The sequence below is a fragment of the Piliocolobus tephrosceles genome, chromosome 1, assembly GCF_002776525.5.
Source record: "Piliocolobus tephrosceles isolate RC106 chromosome 1, ASM277652v3, whole genome shotgun sequence".
Lineage (NCBI taxonomy): Eukaryota > Metazoa > Chordata > Mammalia > Primates > Cercopithecidae > Piliocolobus > Piliocolobus tephrosceles.
Window position 1 is genome coordinate 75,363,208 of NC_045434.1, and position 19,972 is coordinate 75,383,179.

General features: G+C 38.0%; 1 non-coding gene across 1 annotated transcript; it reads right to left on the reverse strand.

Annotated features, from left to right (window-relative positions):
- Positions 1–402: 402 nt before the first annotated feature.
- LOC111537161 lies at positions 403–611 on the reverse strand. Its single transcript, XR_002729923.1, has one exon. It is a non-coding gene; the product is annotated as a small nucleolar RNA U3 (small nucleolar RNA).
- Positions 612–19,972: the final 19,361 nt, after the last annotated feature.

Here is a 19,972-nt window from a genome sequence, read left to right on the forward strand (position 1 = left end):
AGAGCTAGATTTTCTATAAAGTAGACAAAAGCACATTTTTATTTCTTTACTAATTTAATTTTATTTTTAAAATGAGAACCACTCAAGTGGGGCGGGGTGGCTCATACTTGTAATCCCAACACTTTGGGAGACCGAGGCTGGCAGATCATGTGGTCAGGAGATCAAGACCATCCTGGCTAACACGGTGAAATCCCATCTCTACTAAAAACACAAAAAAATAGCTGGGCCTGGTGGCGGACACCTGTAGTCCCAGCTACTCGGGAGGCTGAGGCAGGAAAATGGCATAAACCCGGAAGGCAGAGCTTGCAGTGAGCCGAGATCTCGCCACTGCATTCCAGCCTAGGTGAGAGAGCGAGATGCCATCTCAAAAAAAAAAAAAAAAGAAAGAAAGAAAAAATGAGAACCACTCAGACTGTGTCATCTCTCCCTTACTCTCTCAGAGTAAGAGAAGAATGATCATCAGTGGCTATGGTGGTTTCAGTGAGGTAGCACCAAGAGCCAGCCTCACACTCAGGAGAGAATGCTACACCCTCTTTTCATGGTTTCTGGTGCTCTACAGGTTCAGAAAAGCTCTAGAAGTTTATCTGAAATATCCTTGAAAGTATAGTCTTAGCATAGTTTTATTGATTCCACAAAGACAGATAACTTACATTTGATCTCGTTGATAATTAAGATGTAACTAAAATGTAGGTAGATACTAGGTATATCAGGATGGTTGTTTTAAGATTAATTTAAATATATATCATTTAAATGCTGTTTTAATGTGATTAAAAACAAACTAGCTACTAGTCTGGACACAGTGGCTCACACCTGTAATCCCAGCACTTTGGGAGGCCGAGGCGGGCGGATAATAAGGTCAGGAGTTTGAGACCAGCCTGACCAACATAGTGAAACACCATCTCTACTAAAAATACAAGAATTAACCAGATATGGTGTTGGGCACCTGTAATCCCAGCTACTCAGGAGGCTGAGGCAGGAGAATTGCTTGAACCTGGGAGACGGAGACCGAGGTTGCAGTGAGCTGAGATAGTGCCACTGCACTCCAGCCTGTATGACAGAGCAAGACTCCATCTTGAATAAATAAATAAATAAACAAATAAATAAATAAGTAAGTAAATAAATAAATAAATAAATAAGTAAATAAATAAATAAATAAATAAATAAATAAATAAATAAAATAAACTAGCTACTATGTGTACCAATGAAAAATTACATTTTTACTGGTATTTCTTTATTATTATAAATCACACCATTTCACATTTAAGTTTTTAAAAATAAGAAACAATGTTACCAAATTTGTATGCCCCAATTTGTTATCAGAGTAGAAATATTTTAGAAGAAACTAAACTGGGAATTAACATAAGTGTTGGCTTTAAGATGTTATTTTAAAAATCAAAAATAAATCCATGCCTCTCTTTAAAACACTAACAACTTAATAATAGATTATTGTTTGAACATAATTTAAAAGTTAACTGATTTAACTGTTATGAAAATCATGGTTAGCAAATGTAATGAAATGAGTTGTATGTCAATTGAACATGAATTTCTAATTGAGTGTTAATTTTAACTACTTAAGCTTCATTTTGCTAAACTACAAACTTGGATTATTTATTTCTATTAAGCTATCTCTCCTGTCACTATAAGCTACAAAAAGTGATATTACCCATTTTAAAAGTAAAATTTCTGGCAAATATTATAGTTGAAAGAAGCAAACTACCTATCTGCATCTTAATTACCTAAGCTTCATCTTGCTACCTAAGTTTTATCTAACTAAACACAAACTTGGATCAATTTGTTTCTATTAGCCTGTCTCTTATGTGACTATAAGGGAACAAAAAGAGTGATATTACCAATTTTAAAAGTAAAGTGTCTGGTAAATATTGTAGTTCAGAGAAGCAAAATAATAAAATGAATTAGAGTCAGGGTAGGCTCCATGGTAGAAGTTAAATCTTTTAGTGGTTAGTAAAAAATAAATCTTATTAACAAAATAGCCTGTTCTTTCAGTTTCTCCTTTTCCAAAAAGGAAGGTAATTAATGAGGAAGGCATCCACTTTTAGGTAGAAACCTGGGTGTTTAAGGAGATGATTCCAACGACTCTCCCGGAACTTCCGGTGGACTCTAGCACTCTTCCAGCTTTATTGGTGCCCATCAGTCATTCAAAATCTGCCCAGGCCTCTAAAACTGTCCTTACTAAGATTAGACCTGAGTGAATCCACAAACATGAAAATAAGACTAACGTGAACCTTTGCCGAAAATGCAAATCCAACCTAAATTGCCGCCCTGTTTTTTAGGTTAAAAAATTCTGGCGGGTTATTTTTTTTTCCAAATTAATTTTGGATCATAAGAGTCTATTAGCTGGTTTTTGCTGGCACCACACTGCTGAAAGGATGACAAGAAATAGGGAGCCTTGGAAATTGTACATGTCTGCCCTAAGAATTCCAGTCCCATTTTATAACCCAGAAAGTCTTAGATCATTTGGATCTGGTTTAGATAAACTGACTAGAATGAAACCAAATCAGTGCATCTTCTAAGCTTCTCCCAGCCATCCTTCATTAAGAGAAGAGTCATTTTTGCCTTTTATGAAAAGGAAGAGCCAAAAGATCAATATTCACTGGCTTTCCTTCCATCCAAAACTTTTCCCACAGCTCTGCTGCCAACTTATAAGCAGAAGTTTCAGTTTTTGGATCTGTTTTTCAAATACAGGGGAGTTATATGGGGGCATTCCCCCAGCCTTGTCAGGCCCTGTGCTTCCCCTTGGTTCAAAGCGTCTCTGTAGAACTGTGTACTTGGACATTTGTGACAGCTCTGGCACCAGCATGTCCACAACTGAAGATGTGCCCTGCCATGTCTTTGCTGCTGAGGGTGCACAGAAAACCCCTGAAAATGATGCTACAAGTATTATAAGCACTTTTTGGTCTTCTTCAAACTTTAACCACAGGGGCATCTTGGAACCACCTCAGGAGACTGTAGAAATAAGATGTGCACATTCTTACTTTTAGGCATTCAAAGCTATCTCTATCAAACATTGTCTATCAAACTTGATAGAGAGAAACATGTTGTAGAGGAGAAAGCACGGTCTTTGGCCCTTGATAGACACACATTGCCTGACTTCCTGGGAAATCTCATCTTCAAGGAGGATGATTTTTTTGGCTCCCTATTAACTTCTAATGAGTGAGATCCAAGACAGAGCAGCCTTATATTAAATGCCAGCCCACAGCAAATAAAGACTCCTAGAACACTAGAAATAGAAGTTCTCTTTGAGACCATGTAGTCCAGTATTCTCATTTTTACGTAGAGAGAAATGTGGCTCCGAGAGATTGGGTGACTTTCCCAGCGTCTCACAGCCAGTTTGAGTCTGAGGTACAATGAGAATGTAGGTTCTTCCATATTTGGCAGCTTCAAATCTGTCCTTGGAAGCCAATGGTTTCCTTCAGTTCTCATAAATTGGAACAGTTCTGAATAGCAATCAAGTTGTTACTTTTTGTTCCTTACGTTGTTATATTGCAAATTTTAGTCTAAACCCTTACAAATTTTATAAAACTGGCTTAAAACTTCTAGATAATTGTGAATGTCTGAATACACAATTTGGCTGAACCCAAAGACAACTATTGATTGAAACTCTGTAACATATACTGTCACAAAGCCCCATTAACTTGTGAGTTCCATGAGGGCTATTTAATTATAGATATTTTGCTCAGAGCCTAGAACAGAACTTGTACATAGTAGATACTCAACAAATATTTTTGCTATAAATTTTTCCCATTATCTATCTAACTTTTCCAATTTAGCAGTTCAAGTGATATTGTCCTCCTAGCAATAACTAATATTCAAAAACATTTTATGTTCAATTCATGAGTCTCACACCCACTTCAATTGAGTGTTTTCAATTTTGTGTTATATGACTTCATATTTATTCCATTGACTTGAATTAACAATCAGTTGCTTGGTATCAGTTATATGTATTTGTCTTAGTCTATTTTCTGTTGCTACAATATAATCCTATAGACTGGGTAATTTATAAGGAAAAGAAGTTTATTTAGCTCATGGTTCTAGAAGATGAAAAGTCCAAGAGCATTGTGCTGGCATTTGGTGAAGGCCTTTTGCTGTGTCATAACAAAGCAGAGGGCATATTATGGTGAGAAGGCAAAAGCAAGAGAGCCAAAGAGCACTCGCTTTTATAACAAAGCCTCTTCTGTAATAATAAACCCTCCTGTGTTAGTGATATTAGTCCATTCATGAAGGCAGAAAGATTCTCTCCAACACATTAACTTTTGGGAGACACCATCAAATGATAACAGAATATTGTTCTGTTTGTTAAATTGTTGATTTTTTTTTTTTCTTTGAGACATATTACTCTGTTGCCCAGGCTGGAGTGCAGTGGCATGATCTCAGCTCACTGCAGCCTCTGCCTCCTGGGTTCAAGCAATTCTCCCACCTCAGCCTCTCAAGGATCTGGGACGATAGGCATGTGCCATGACACCTGGCTAATTCTTTTTCTATTTTTTTAAACAGAGATGGGGTTTTGCTGTGTTGGCCAGGTTGATCTCAAACTCCTGACCTCAAGTGATCCACTCGCCTCTGCCTCCCAAAGTGCTGGGACTAGAGGCGTGAGCCGCTGTGCCCGGCCTAAATTATTGAATTATATTATGCACACAGAAAGATGCTTTAAAATGTGCAGCTCAGTGAGTTTTCTCAACATCAACATTGTCTGGTTTTTAATAAAAAACATAAAAATAATAGTAAATCATGCTTCTGTCATTGATAATTTTGCAGTTTCTTTAAAAGAAAATATGTACATAAAAATTATTCTGCAAAAAACATGTGTGAAATAAGTAGACTGTATGGCATTTGTTGGAAGAGTACAGCAGAGAGAGAACATTGAGCTGGAATAGTCTGGGAAGGTTTTATGGAAGAGACAGGATTTAGACTAGAACTTAGAGGACAGATATGAATTGGGAGAGAACAAAGAGAAGTAAAGAATATTTGGGTTAGAGGAACTGATTGATCAAATGTCATCATGTTCAACATGAGGCCAGTAGGTGAACAGCAAGTGGAGCTATATGGAATAAGAGGACTGAAGTTTTATATTATGGAAATTCTGTTTGGAAAAGAAGGGCCTTATACTTTATACATATACTATCTATACATTATGCTAGCTAAGTAAATTTTGTTTAAACTACAATAGAAATGAGAGAAGAAAAAGCTGATTGAGAAGTGTAGGTTGTTTTGTAGTCTATGGTAATGGTACACCCTGGAGATGTCCAGTGTTCAACCTGTACAAATCTGCATGCTAGTTCTGGTGGAGCCTGACCTCACATGGCAGCAGCAGGAATGAAAAGAAAGTGAAGATGTGCAAGAGACTACAAATAATTGAAGTGTTGTTGAACATAGCTTATTGGGTAGTAAGAAATTAAAGGCAGACCATGGTTTAATATGTAGTTTCCCTAATAACATTTTAGGCTGTGCTCTTGATGTTTTAATTCCAAAAAATAACTTGTGAAATTTCACTATGAAGTTGGCCCAGAACGTGATATATTTTTGGTCAAAGGCTTTTTTGATGAGCCTTAAGAAATAACAACTCCATACTTCTTTCATTTGTAGCCTGACCCCATGTGGAGGTATGGGCTAGGCAAATAAATAACAAGAATAAGAACACCTTTATTCCTCTCACATTCCCTTGACTTTGTCCTTTGTACCATGGCAAACTGGAAGGGGACATTGAAGCATTAATATGGAGTGTGAGCCTCTCACAGTGGCCCCTGAGGAACAATTTTCAATATGTTACACTGCTATGCTAAGAAAGTTTGCAAACCAGGTCATTTGACTCAATCCCCTCTAATAAGCATCAGCAGTGTCAAGTTGCTCAAAGAATCTTCACTAAATCTAAATAAATATAAGAATTTTACAAACTTTCCACAAAGATTTATTGGGTACCTCTTGTGTGTCTACCACTCTGGAGGAGTGTCTTCCTGGCATATAGGTTGGTGCTCAATAAATATTTATTGGATGAAGAATTAATGAATTAGTAAAAACTTATGTTTTTGGAGGCTAATGTGCTGGATTTGAGAGGAAGAAGGCCAGAGGCAACAAGAACAGTTGAACTTTTGTTGTAATCCAGACCTTAGACTGTGAAAGTTTAAATGAGAATACAAGGAAAAGGGCAGGGAAGTGGTGGCTTATGGGAAATGTCAGTGAGACATTGTAGCTCATTGGCTACAGGGAAACTATTAAGATGAAGGAGAAGAAAAGAGTCAAAGACAGTTGGGTTTTCAGATCTGAGTACAAAGAGTATTCAAGTAGTGGAAAGTAAGCAGGAATGGTATTATTTTTAGGCATGTTTGGATGGGGTCATGGGAGAAGCCTTTGCATGGAGACATCCTAAAACCACAACTCTCCAACTGGTGTCTGGGTCAAAGCCAGAGCTAAAAGTACCTCAATTCATCAATCGTTGGAAGTACACATGTCAGCCATTAAGATTGCCACACCACAATGCAAAATCAATGACTTTAGGTTAAAAAAAGCATTTTTGTCTATTTTATCATATCTCAATAATCAAATTTATTTTGCAAAACCAATGAGTTTTATTTAAACCAAAACCAAACATGCTTGCAATGTGACTGCTAAAACAACAATATGCAATTTCGAACTGCATTAATATGGTATGCAAAGAAAGGAGCAATGTTGCATAGCATTGCTTCTCAAACCTTTTGTCATTATCACTCCCTAAGGAGCCTTTTTAGATTGCTTGAGACTGATGGTGTTTGGAGTTAAGACAAAGAGATAACTTCACAGGGAGAAGAGTGCAAAGAGCAGAAGCCTAATGACCACAACAGGAGGAGCGCAGGAAGAGCTGGAAACAGAAATGGTGCATTTAAAGGATGGAGAATGTAAGATTTGTGAGTCACTAAGTCAAGGGGGAAGAGAGTTTTCAATAGGCAGGTAATGAAAGAATTGTCAAGTACCAAAGAAAGGTAAAAAAGAAAACAAACAAGAAAAGTCCATTAGATTAATCATTTTCAAACTGGATTTATAAAATTTGTGTCTGTGGTCATGAATAGGTAACATATTAATAACTAGTCAGCTCAGTTTTAGAAATTAAATGGAAATAGTTGCCTGCCCCCAGTTAGTTGGAGCTACGTATATACTGTAAAATAAAGCTGCTTGGTTTGTTGTTTTTAATATGCTGTATGGAATATGGACCCTGGGTAGCCGTATCACAACAAGGATTGTGATATAGTTTCTTTTCTAGTAGTGAAGGCTCTTCATTGTTCCCATCAAGGGAAACATAGTCCATCTAAGGTCGAGGCATATTTTCAGCAGGAACTGGCAGTTGTTCAGTCATTGGGTGGCTAACAAAGAATTTTCAGTGTAAGGACGAAGGGGGGTAGTCAGTCAGCTCCACCGTTCAGGTAGCCAATGTGCTCAGCGATGTGGTTGAACAGGAATGGGGACACGTCACTAACCGCATAGGGAAGATTTTCAGGCCACTGCCGTGTGGGATTTTGTTTATTGGTCAGTTTTGCAAACAACTTCCCTCAGACCAAATATTGAAGTAGTTTAAGCTTGGAGAAAATTAGGGAGTGGTTCTGCATATGCATTGAGTCCTAGACTTGATGAGTTCTGAGAGATCATGTATCCTGGCCCTCGGCCTATGATCTATTCTGTTTCACTCTATTATTGACAGATAATCTACCGGTTTCTCCTTGACAGCTTCCAGCAAAGGGGCATTCACTACACTGCAAGGAAGTTTTTCCTGAAATTAGTAATCAGTATCTTAGAGCTGTTGCAATTTCCTGGGATAGTGCATAATATCTACTAGTCAGTGTTCTTCCCACTTTAGAGATATTCACCCATATAATCTTCACTTTAACTCCATAGATAGAATGTCCACATAACAAAGTAAATTCTATTAATACCCACATTTTTTTTAGATGAGGAAATTAAGGCATGAGTTGGTTATGTAACCTTCATAAGGCCAAAGGATTTGAACCATGGTGGTCTTACTCCAGTGTCAGCTCATAACTAGTGTAGAGAAGGAACAACGGTTTTTTTCTACCCATTTCAGGCTCATTTGCTGGGTCCTATAAGTTAGACTACTGAAAGACAGATTAGGCCAGGCATGGTGGCTCAGCACTTTGGGAGGCTGAGGCGGGCGGATCACCTGAGGTCAGGAGTTTGAGACCAGCCTGACCAATGTGGAGAAACTTCATCTCTATTAAAAATACAAAATTAGCCGGGTGTGGTGACGCATGCCTGTAATCCCAGCTACTTGGGAGGCTGAGGTAGGAGAATCGCTTGAACCTGGGAGGTGGAGGTTGCGGTGAGCTGAGATCGCGCCATTGCACTCCAGCCTGGGCAACAAGAGCGAAACTCTATCTCAAAAACAACAACAACAACAAGTCCAAAAACAAAAAAACAGATTAACAAGAAAAAAATAAACAGAAGTTTATTAATATGTGCATTTTGCATATACATGGGATCACCCAGCGATGAATAACTCAAAGCGGGAGGTAGAGCTTGGGTTTATGTAGCAACTTAACAAAACACAATTCATGTTTTTTGAGGGAAGTGACAAGACAAAGGAAAAGGACTTTGAGTTTCCTGAGGTGACAAATTGTGAGAAGACAAATATATGGGGGAAACTAGTAGTAAGTAAGGGCTAAGGTTAGCAACGTTGGTTATGTAAATTTTTCTGGTGCCCACCTTTGGACTGAGAAGGGTCTATCTAGCACTGTCTCTGATGATTAACTTCTTCCTTTGTGGTAGAGAGGGGAAGGAGGACACTTTGACAAATTTATGTCTTGCAATTTAGGCAAATAATTGAAGGGCAAGAGCTTTTCTGGTATCTGCTTCTTAATAATCCTTATGCCAAAGTAGCAAATTTTGGGGTAGCATATTGTGCTATCTTTCACTTGTTCACTCTACTGTTTAATACTTCTTGCTGCTTATTCAAATATTTGAAGACAGTTATTAGGGTTTCCCTAAGCAGTCTTTTCTCAGGCTAACTGTCCCTAATTAATGCAATCATTTTTTTTTTTTCATGCCATGGTTGTGATCTTCTAGGAAAGCATAATTTAGTTTGTGATTGTCTGTCTTAAAACCAGTGCTCAGAACTGAACCCAGACTCCACTAAGTTCTGAAGAATGTATAGAATTGTGTGGAATCGTGTAATTGTTAGGTTCTAAAATTAGCCTGGAAGGTGAGAATTGAGAATAACCAAAATTACCTCTGAAAAAGCCCTAACTGACTCATAATAGAGAGTACATAAGATATTGTATATAATTCTGTCCAGAAATTCTTCTGCTCATTAAAATTTGAGAACTATTATGTTGATTAAAGAATGCAAAACAAGGAAAGTTGATATGTAGATGCCTGCACATTTAAAACATTCTGTCTTTAAGGTAATAATCAAATCACCAGTGATGATGAAGAAAATACTCAATTGGTTCTATTTGCCTGAAATATTACTTCATTGTGATTAAATATTAAGCTCTATAATATAATATATATTAATTATTTTTGTTGCATGAGAATTAAACAAGAAGGGGGATAAATATAGGTTCTAAAATCAATTTGTAAGTTTAATATAATTGGAGGCCTTGCCATTCAGCGTGTATTCTCAAGAGGGGAGCTATCATTCCCAAGGGAGTAAAAATTGGTTCTTGGTGGGCAAAAAAACATACTTCTTAAATATAAATCCCAGACATATACACAAAACATTTCATGGGACAAGTGACAATGATAAAGATGTATATTAAAAAGTTCCTTAGAGAGTGATAATGACAAAAGAATTGAGAAACACTGCTATATGACATTGCTCCTTGATCTGGACACCATATTAATGCATATTAGGTCAAAACTGCATTTGTTGTTTTGGCTGTCATACTGCACAGATTTTGGGTTTACATAAAGTTCATAAGTTTTATTAAAGAAATTTGATTATTGGGTTGTGATGAAACAGACAAAAATGTTTTCAAACTAAAGTAATTGATTCTGAATTGTGACATGTCGATAAATCTCAATGGCTGGCATTTGCAGTTCCATGAGTGATACGTGAAGGACAGTTTCAGCTAGGCAAAGGGGGGAATTTTGTTCAGCAGATGTGGGGCTTTCAGCTTATAAGCTGTGCTCTGTGTGAATGCCTACAAAGGCAGATGAATAAATTCACTTGACTTTGGTTTTTGACTTATAAGCCCATGTATTTCATCCCTGATGCTGTACTGAGAAAAAAGTAAATCCTGTGGGCATGACTAGTTCCAGCAAAAGGTCTCTCAAATATTTCTCAACTCTATCATCACCATCACCAAAAAATAAGCTCAAAATCTGACACCCTATTGAGACGGAAGAAGTGGTTTCAGTATGTTTGTTTGCAAAGGATGGAACATTTGGCTTTTACATATGTATTTGTGATTTTTTTGTGGTTATATAGTTATTACCTCCCCCCTCCCCTTACCACTTAACAAATGGCATCAAATTCCTTTTCAGGAAGGAAACTGTCTAGGTAAGGCAAAATACCATTTATATAGTAAAATACCATTTAGTTGTAAAATAATATGTCCCAGGAAGAGTTTAGAAGGAGAGGGCAGAACACCTTAAAAGCTAAATTGCTCTGCATAAGAAAATATGAAGGATTTACCCTGTTTAACACTTCTGGAGAAGGAGAGAAAGAGAGACAAACATGGGAGGCTTGAGATGGGCTGTATGGCTATAACTTAAAGAAGTGGTAGCTGGATAAAATGGCCATGTCATTATTTTTAAAGAACCTCAATGTCTATCTTCCAAGGCTTAGTGGTAAATTATAATCCCTTCTCCATTATCTATCATTTTAGTGTAATATTTTAAAATGAAAAACAGGCCGGGCACGGTGGCTCATGCCTGTAATCCCAGCACTTTGGGAGGCCGAGGCGGGCGGATCACAAGGTCAGGAGATCGAGACCATGGCCTCAAAAAATAAAAATAAAAATAAAAAAATCAAATAATTATAACAGACACTCATGTGTGCACTAAGAACAGATGTTAATATTTTATACTTTTGCTTCAGATATTTTTATTTTATTTATTTATGTATGTATTTATTTATTTATTTATTTTGAGATGGAGTCTCGCTCTACTGCCCAGGCTGGAGTCCAATGGCGTGATCTTGGCTCACTGCAAGCTCCAGCTCACTGCAAGCTCTGCCTCCCGGGTTCACGCCATTCTCCTGCCTCAGCCTCCCAAGTAGCTGGGACTACAGACGTCCACCACCATGCCCGGCTAATTTTTTTTTTGTATTTTTAGTAGAGATGGGGTTTCACTGTGTTGGCCAGGATGGTCTCGATCTCCTGACCTCGTGATCCATTTGCCTCGGCCTCCCAAAGTGCTGGGATTACAGGTGTGAGCCACCACTCCTGGCTCTCCTTTTATTTTTTAAAAAGCCCTACATCATTCCTATAACCCCAGTATTTTGGGAGTCTGAGGCAGGAGGATCACGAGGTCAGGAGTTTGAGACTAGCCTGACTAACATGGTGAAACCCTGTCTCTACTAAAAAAAAAAAAAAAAAAAAAAAATTAGCTGGATGTGGTAGCGCGGGCCTGTAATCCCAGCTATTTGGGAGGCTGTGGCAGGAGAATCACTTGAACCTGGGAGGTGGAGGTTGCAGTGGACCGAGATTGCACCATTGCACTCCAGTCTGGGTGACAGAGCAAGACTGTGTCTCCAAAAAAAAAAAAAAAAAAAGCCCTACAAATAGAGCTAAAACTCCATCTTCCTCTTCCCCTTGTTTCTCTTCCAGAGGTAACCAATTTCCTAAAATAGTGAATATCAATTTCAGGTTTTTAAAAAAAGTATGTATTCATTATATCTTCATATATTCATTACTAGTATTCACTATTATTCCTTATATTTCAATTTTTTTTTACATAAGTGTTACCAAATTGCATTTTTGATCTCAAAACTAACCTGTTTTATGCGACTTGCTTTTTTCACTCAACATTATGTGTTTGTTTTAGCCATGTTGAAAAACATAATCCTGATTCATTCCTTTACTGAACTGTAATATTCATTATGTAGAAATGTAATGTCATTCATCAATTCCCCTGTGGAAGGAAGTTGAACTGTTTCTTTTTTTTGTCTTCAAACTTCCCTCAGTAGAAGTAAAGAGGGAGGACCACTCCCACCTTAGACACCCACATTTCTTTATCCCATAATACTCACACTCTCCACCATTATCCACCTGGAAGAAGTCATTATATTCCTTTATGGCTGTTTATGTTAGTCACTGTGGTAAGCCCCAGACTCCCATATTCTTTAACTCGCATGAGGTCCTCTCTCTTACATATTCCCAGCCTCTGCACTCCTTCCACTTTGCCCTTTGGAACCCACTGCCCTTTTTTTAGTTTTCAAGGATTCATACTCCATATTTCCTCTAGATGTTCAGTTCTTGGTTCTAAATGAAACCCAGGCTCTCTCTTGAGTTCACTGTCTCCTCTGTGTCCTTTCACGTAGTGGCTATTTTCTTCACTCATCTGGAGGTGGGATGGTCAACCTCCTTGCTTCTCATTGCAGTTTCCAAACCATTCACCATCCCTCTTCTCTTTGAGTGTCCTGTCATCAACTCTACCCACAACCCCTCCTTGTAACAGTCATCCCAAACCTAGGTTACCCCTCATTTCACAAAGACATTTAGTTTCTAGGCTAATGCTTCTCAAACTTCAGTGAACACGTGAGTGTCTAGGGGGATCTTGCTGAACTATAGATTCTGACTCAGTAGTTCTGCATTAGAGCCTCAGATTCTGCTTATCTGGTAAGAACCCAGTAATGTGGAAGCTGTTGGGCCACTCTTCGAGTAGTAAAGTTCTAGCTCGCTGTCACTTTCCCAACAGAACTATTATCTTTTTGGGGGAAGATTTCAATCCCTATAGAGACAATCCTTCCAGCACCCTGTACTTCAGATCATTAGCCTTCTCTCCTCCAGTAAACTTGTTTCTATCTCAGACATTCCCTCCCCTACACCTTGTTATTACCCAAACTGGCAACCCTTTCATGATCTTAATTTTCAGCATTTAATTCTCTATCACCTCTTATCTTTCCTGCTCATTGCTTCTATTGCGCAAACAAAACAATTCTTGAACTTCACTGATCCACTCAAACCCATAGTTTCTCTACCTCCCTCATTCCATTCATGTTCACTCTTGACCCAGTTTAGAGTCCATGGCAGTTGATCATAATCACTCTCTTGTATACGTGGCCAACTTCCTTGCCCCTTCTTTCTTCATCGTAAACACTTGACAAAAATCTCAAATCTGGCTAATTACAATGCTCTGCCTACTACACATCTGCACCCATGTTCCTAAATGAAGACAAGGAAAAGGTTGCAGTCCTATTGGACTATTAGTCTCATGTTAAATTTATGAGCACAAACCTCAAGTGGAAGTGGAATGCCATCTGTCAATCATACTATCCCTATCCCATTTTCTCTCTTGCACTCTTCCAGATAACAATTTTGTGTGTTCTCCTTCCTTAAATCTCCGATACCTCCTCCTCATTCCTCACTCTCAGTTGAAGACTTCACTTATTATTTTATGGAGAAAGCAAGAATTATAAGAAGAAAACCTGACAAACTCCCACCCTAACATACACTCAGGTATTCCTCCTTAGAACTCTACCTCTCTTACCTATTCAAGAGCGTCCCTCTAGAAATTCTCTCCTTCTCTTCCTGCATTATATCTTCCTCTATAATACATTGCATCTTCCTTTCAGCATAAAGCATACTTTTTAAAAATTACTATAATTTAAGTTCTGAGATACATGTGCAGAATGTGCAGGTTTGTTGCATAGGTATACACATGCCATGGTGGTTTGCCACACCCATCAATCTGTCATCTACCTTAGGTATTTCTCTCAATGTTATCCTTCCCTTAATTTCCCACCCCCAACAGGCCCCAGTGTGTGATGTTCCCTCCCTGTGTCCATGTGTTTTCATTGCTCACCTCCCACTTATAAATGAAAACATGTGGGGTTTGGTTTTCTGTTCCTGTGTTAGTTTGCTGAGAATGATGGTTTCCAGCTTCATCCATGTCCCTGCAAAGGACATGAACTCATCATTTTTTATGGCTGCATAGTATTCCATGGTGTATATATGTGCCACATTTTCTTTATGCAGTCTATCATTGATGGGCACTTGGGTTGGTTCCAAGTCTTTGCTATTGTGAACAGGGCCACAATAAACACACGTGTGCGTGTGTCTTTATAGTAGAATGATTTATAATCCTTAAGGTATATACCCAGTAATGGAATTGTTGGATCAAATGGTATTTCTGGTTCTAGATCCTTGAGGAATCGCCACACTGTCTTCCGGAAAGGTTGGACTGATTTACACTCCCACCAACAGTGTAAAAGTGTTCCTATTTCTCCACATCCTCTTCAATATCTGTTGTTTCCTGACTTTTTAATGATCGCCATTCTAACTGGCATGAGATTGTATCACATTGTGGTTTTTATTTGCATTTCTCTAGTGGCCAGTGATGATGAGGTTTTTTTCATATGTTTGTTGGCTGCATAAATGTCTTCTTTTGAAAAGTGTCTGTTCATATCCTTTGCCTACTTTTTGATGGGGTTGTTTGCATTTTCTTGTAAATTTATTTAAGTTCCCTGTAGCTTTTTGTCAGACAGATATACTTTCAGGGATCATTTCTACAATTTGTTATCCTTCTGGCTTTTTTCTTTTTTTTAGACAAATTCTCACTGTCACCCAGGTTGGAGTGCAGTGGTACCATCTCGGCTCACTGCAACCTCTGCCTCCCAGGTTCAAGTGATTCTCCTGCCTCAGCCTCCAGAGTGCTGGGACTACAGGTGTGTGCCACCACACCAGCTAACTTTTGTACTTTTAGTAGAGACAGGGTTTCACCATGTTGGTCGGACTGGTCTCAAACTCCTGACTGCAAGTGATCCACCCACCTCGGCCTCCTAAAGTGCTGGGATTACAGGCATGAGCCATCGTGCCCAGCCCCAAGCATAATTTTTTTTCCACTTAAAAAAAAAGGCTCTTCCCCATTAGTCCTAGTTCTCTGCTCATTTCAAAGCAAGCTCCTCAAAATAGTCATCTACACCAAAGTCTTTGATTTCTCCCTCCCTACCGTTTTTTAAGTCTCCTACAGTTAGGCTTTTGGCCATACTACACCTCTGAATTGGGATTTTTTCTATCATAATCAACATTAGATGTCTTATTAGCTTAAAACAAAAAAGCTTTTAAAAATAGCTTAGTCACACAGAATGCATAAATTATTAACTAAATGTGAACAGTTAAAATAAACACAATAACTAGCTGCATGCATACCCTGAAAATATGGGTTTACATTTGACTACCAGTTACTTACCATACAGGAAGCTGAAAATAGTTCTGCAGTCAGAACTGGCTAGATCAGTGTCTTACTGGGTGCCTACCTAATTGATTGATAGATTCATCTATTCATTTATCCACATTTTGTGTTCTGAATTTACTAATTCACCCTACATTCTGCATTGTTTTCCTTGCCTTCTCCCCTCAGCCCCCATCTTTCCCCGTTCTCTTATCAGTTAGTGGATGTCATATAAGCTTTCAGATTCCTTTAGGGAGCCGCAACACTATGAGGATCTTTTTATGAAACTTTGTTGACCTCACTGCAAATCCTGATACACTACATGTTTTATGTTTTTACCTTATTTTCTTTATGTGTTTATTATATCCTCTTATACAAGAATCATCCAGACTGTTGCTCGTTCTTCCAACTGCTTTAACTTAAAACAGGGAAATTTAAAAGAGTACTTCCTCTTCAAGTGCAGGAACTAGTGTCTATACTTATTTTACTTTTAGTCTAAGCATTTACCAACATTGTAATTTTCTGCTCCTTCCTTGGTTTTACATTCTGCACACTTTATTTTATTTTTTTGCTACATTTTTCTGTCTTTGGTTCTAGTTTAATTTATGTACTATAATCTCCTGGCGGACCACGTACTGTTCCCTAATACAGCTTAGAGACCTTCACTAAAAACTGCATTCTGTTATGAGCGGTACTTGCCGAATGTACACCTTAACTAGCTTCAGAATGGAAACAAATGCTTATTTTTCATCAGGGATTCCATTGATTTGAAAGAAAAGTTTTCTGGGATAGAGCAATCAAGAAGATTATCTCTCCGTGAAAAAGTAGTCATGTGTCAGTATAGCTTTCTGGGCCAGTTCCATTTGATGTGAAAGAACTGATGCTTGGAGTTGTAAATACACAAAGTCTTAAAATTCTCTATGGAACAATTGTTTGTGTGCAGCAAATAAATATGTGTTTGCCAGAAAATCATCATCAAACCTGTCTTTATGGAGAGGCTTGGGTATCTAAAGATTTTTGAGAAGTTTACAAACTATATCTGATTTTTTTAAAAGGCAACACTTACTTCCATTATAATTTATGATTGAAAAGTATATTACTGAAAACAGGGTTCTTAAAAAAAAAAAAAAAAAAAAAAAAAAAAACCAAAACTATGCTTCTACGATGTCACACACGTTTTGCTCTGTGGCTTATGCAAGTTTCTCAAGAGGTGTGTGATTAGGAGGACTCTGACCAGGTCGACTATGCATGTGCTTCTACAACAATCAGATTTTCCTTCTTTGCTTGCTATGGAGTCTCTTTAAGTCTTCAGATGTCCAGTACTTGGCACCTGTAAGGCTACAAAGAGTCAGTAGATAAACATATTTTGGGGTGTCAGTTCCATGAAATGTAGTTTAAGGTTTTGTCAGCACTGCTATGCCGTCTAGGGACTGAAATCCATTCTGTTCATTTCTCTTTTGTGTGATCATTTGCTATCTCCACAGAAGCATTTGTGGACAGCAGTCTCGGTGCAGTAAAGATGTTACTATGTGCAGGGCGCTGTGGCAGAGGGCACTAGCAGACAGGAGGACAGACTCCAGAGGCTGACCAACGGCCGTAGGGCAGGACAGGATCGGAGTGAGGGGCCAGCAGGACACTCGGGTGCACCTGCCTCTGGGTTCACTCTGAGTGCTCACAGGCCTCGGTCATGTGTTGGCTCACAGCCAATTGGCATCATTTCATATTGTTTCCTCCAGGCCTGGGCTGATAAGAACAATGGAGCTGTATTTTGGATACCTTCTTCATGAATAATCAGGTCAACATTCTGGCATAATATACACCTGTGAAATCTCTTGTAAAAACAATAAAATACATATTTATATGTTAAATTTATTCTTATTATTCTGTATGCTACTGATGAACTAATTATCCCTAAAATTGTTTGTCTTTCATAATTGTTTTCTTTAGAATACATACACACATACATTTGTGTACGTATACTTATAGACATATATGTGTGTGTGTACGTGTGTGTGTGTGTGTGTTTTACTGTTGTTTGTCCTGAAGGTCTCCCTGAAAGGCCCGTGTTTATGATTACAGGAAGCAGAATGAACCGGTTCAGCAAATTCTTTAGCGTGATCTACAGAGATGCAAAATAACAAAGAATTGACTTCCTAGGGAGAAACTGACTTTCACTGCTTGAGAGTTTCCATAAACTGAAGAGAAAGGACCAAAGCCTTGGCTGTTAACCATGAATATTAGTTCTAGGGCCATTTAAATCTAAGCAGTTCAGGTCACTCCCTTACCCTCCCCTACAAAATTCCTAAATATCCTCATATGAATGAGGCAGATTTCAATTCTATTTCCTGTTATGCAGAAAATTCAAATGGAAAATATTCCATTTCAGATGTCTGTCCATCATGCAATCAAATATTTTGGTATTTACAATGTGCAAAACAACGTACTATACTAAGTGCTACTGTGTTTTGTCTTTTCCATTGGATCAAAACCAGTAATGAATAATATAAATAATATATGTATTAAAAATTAGAGCAAATAATCAGTAAGTGAAAATTATAGTGATACCAGGAAAGTACATGTAATTGGTAAGAACAACAGAGAAAAAAAGTAAATAATATAAGAAGATAAGGTAATGTAATAAATAAAAGCACCTATAACCAACCAGGTTTAAATTTGGGGTCTGTCATTAACAGACAGACAGTCATTAACAGACATTGTGGCATTCAGCAAGTCACTAAATCTCTCTGTGCCTCAATTGGCATATCTGTAAAATGAGCATCAAAATCAGACTTATCCTGTGGGATTGCTCTGAAGATTAAATGAATAAGTTTATGTGTGAAAAGTATCTTGATAAATATCAGGAATATAACAGCATTCAGTAAATAGTAGGTGCTACTACTGCTGCTACCATTACCACTATCATCATTACATTAAATGATGAAATATTCCAGGAAACAGTGAATCACAAATGAAATCTGTTAAGAGAAATATAGATGGGTTAAAAGGATTATATGATGAAACTAAGAATACAGTTTCTACCCGATAGAAGGTCCACAAGCCTTAGTCATCAGAATGCAGCATTTTTTTCCCCATCAGTTCCTCCTTCCTCTTGTCTATTGTTCCTAAACCTCTCTAGAGACTAAGTATATCTTGCTATTCTGAGAATCTCTTGGTCCCCTCTGTTTGAGGGATCCAGCCAGCAAAGTAGTTGCTATTGGACCAGAAGAGAAGACTCATTCAAATTTAGGCCTCTATGGCAAAGTAAGCTTATTCCTCTTTTGGGAGAGAATTTAACCTGTGACTCTAGAAAAGGAATGTATTTTATAGAAACTCTTAGTCATTATGTTTTAGATTCAATAAATTGGTTATATTTAAAATCCCTTTCTCTTGGTCAGTAAGACTAAATTTTTTTCCTACAATGGAATGTTCAAATTAAATATGCATAAATTTAACTTGATCATACTGGTTGTTTTCTTGCATTATTTTTGTGGAAGTAGTATGAAGACTGAACAAATAACCTGTGGAGATAAGACAAAGTTTAAAATTTAATCCTGGCAAACTCAATAATTGCCTCCCTAAATTTAAATGAAATAGCAAGAATATATTAACCAATATCCTGACAATGTATACTATACATGCAGAATTTCCTGGTACCTTTGCTGAGTTTAATATTTCAGTGAGAAAGTTTTACATTTCAAAGTGTTCCAGTTTTTTGGCCAGTACTCAAATATCTGCCACAGTGGAAAGAAAGGGAACTGAGTCAAGGATAAAGAGGTTTGGAAAAGTGAATGTGGATGCTTGGGGTTCTAGTTTCGTTTTGCCATTCACTTGGCAAATTTGTGTGACCAAATGCAGAGGCTCTACCCTCCCAGATTTTTAGTTTACTCATGGCATGTTATTGTCCATTCGGACAACACAAACCATCGCTTTTAGCTATAGAGTTCTGATATTCGTAGTGCTTCTTCAGATATTTTGTCTCTATTATAAAAAACATATCTGTAGTAGAGACCAATAAGAATGTATTACTGAGGTTATATTTGGGGCCATTATAACCAAAATGTATTGAATGCTTGTTGCTTTAAGATATTAAATTAAGCATCTTATAAATATTGTGTAGGTTAAGGTAATCTTTATAAAAATACTGTGAGATTATTATTATTATACTCAGGTTAGAGGCAAAGAAACTGAGGCAAATAAAAGTTAAACGTAATGACAAAAGCAAACATATATCTACTAATATCCATTACTTCTTTCTTCCCAAATAGAATCTCTGATTTTTAGCTGAACACATAGGATAAAGACTACCCTTCCTAGGCCAGTGCAGTGGCTCACACCTGTAATTCCAGCACTTTGGGAGGCTGAGGCAGGGGAATCACGAGGTCAGGAGATCAAGACTATCCTGGCTAACAGGGTGAAACCCCGTCTCTACTAAAAACACAAAAAATTAGCTGGGCGTGGTGGTGGGTGCCTGTAGTCCCGGGAGACTGAGGCGTGAACCCGAGAGGCGGAGCTTGCAATGAGCCGAGATCGTGCCATTGCACTACAGCCTGGGCGACAGAGCGAGACTCTGTCTCAAGAAGCAAACAAACAGGACCAGGAGCTGTGGCTTATGCTTGTAATCCAGCACTTTGAGAGG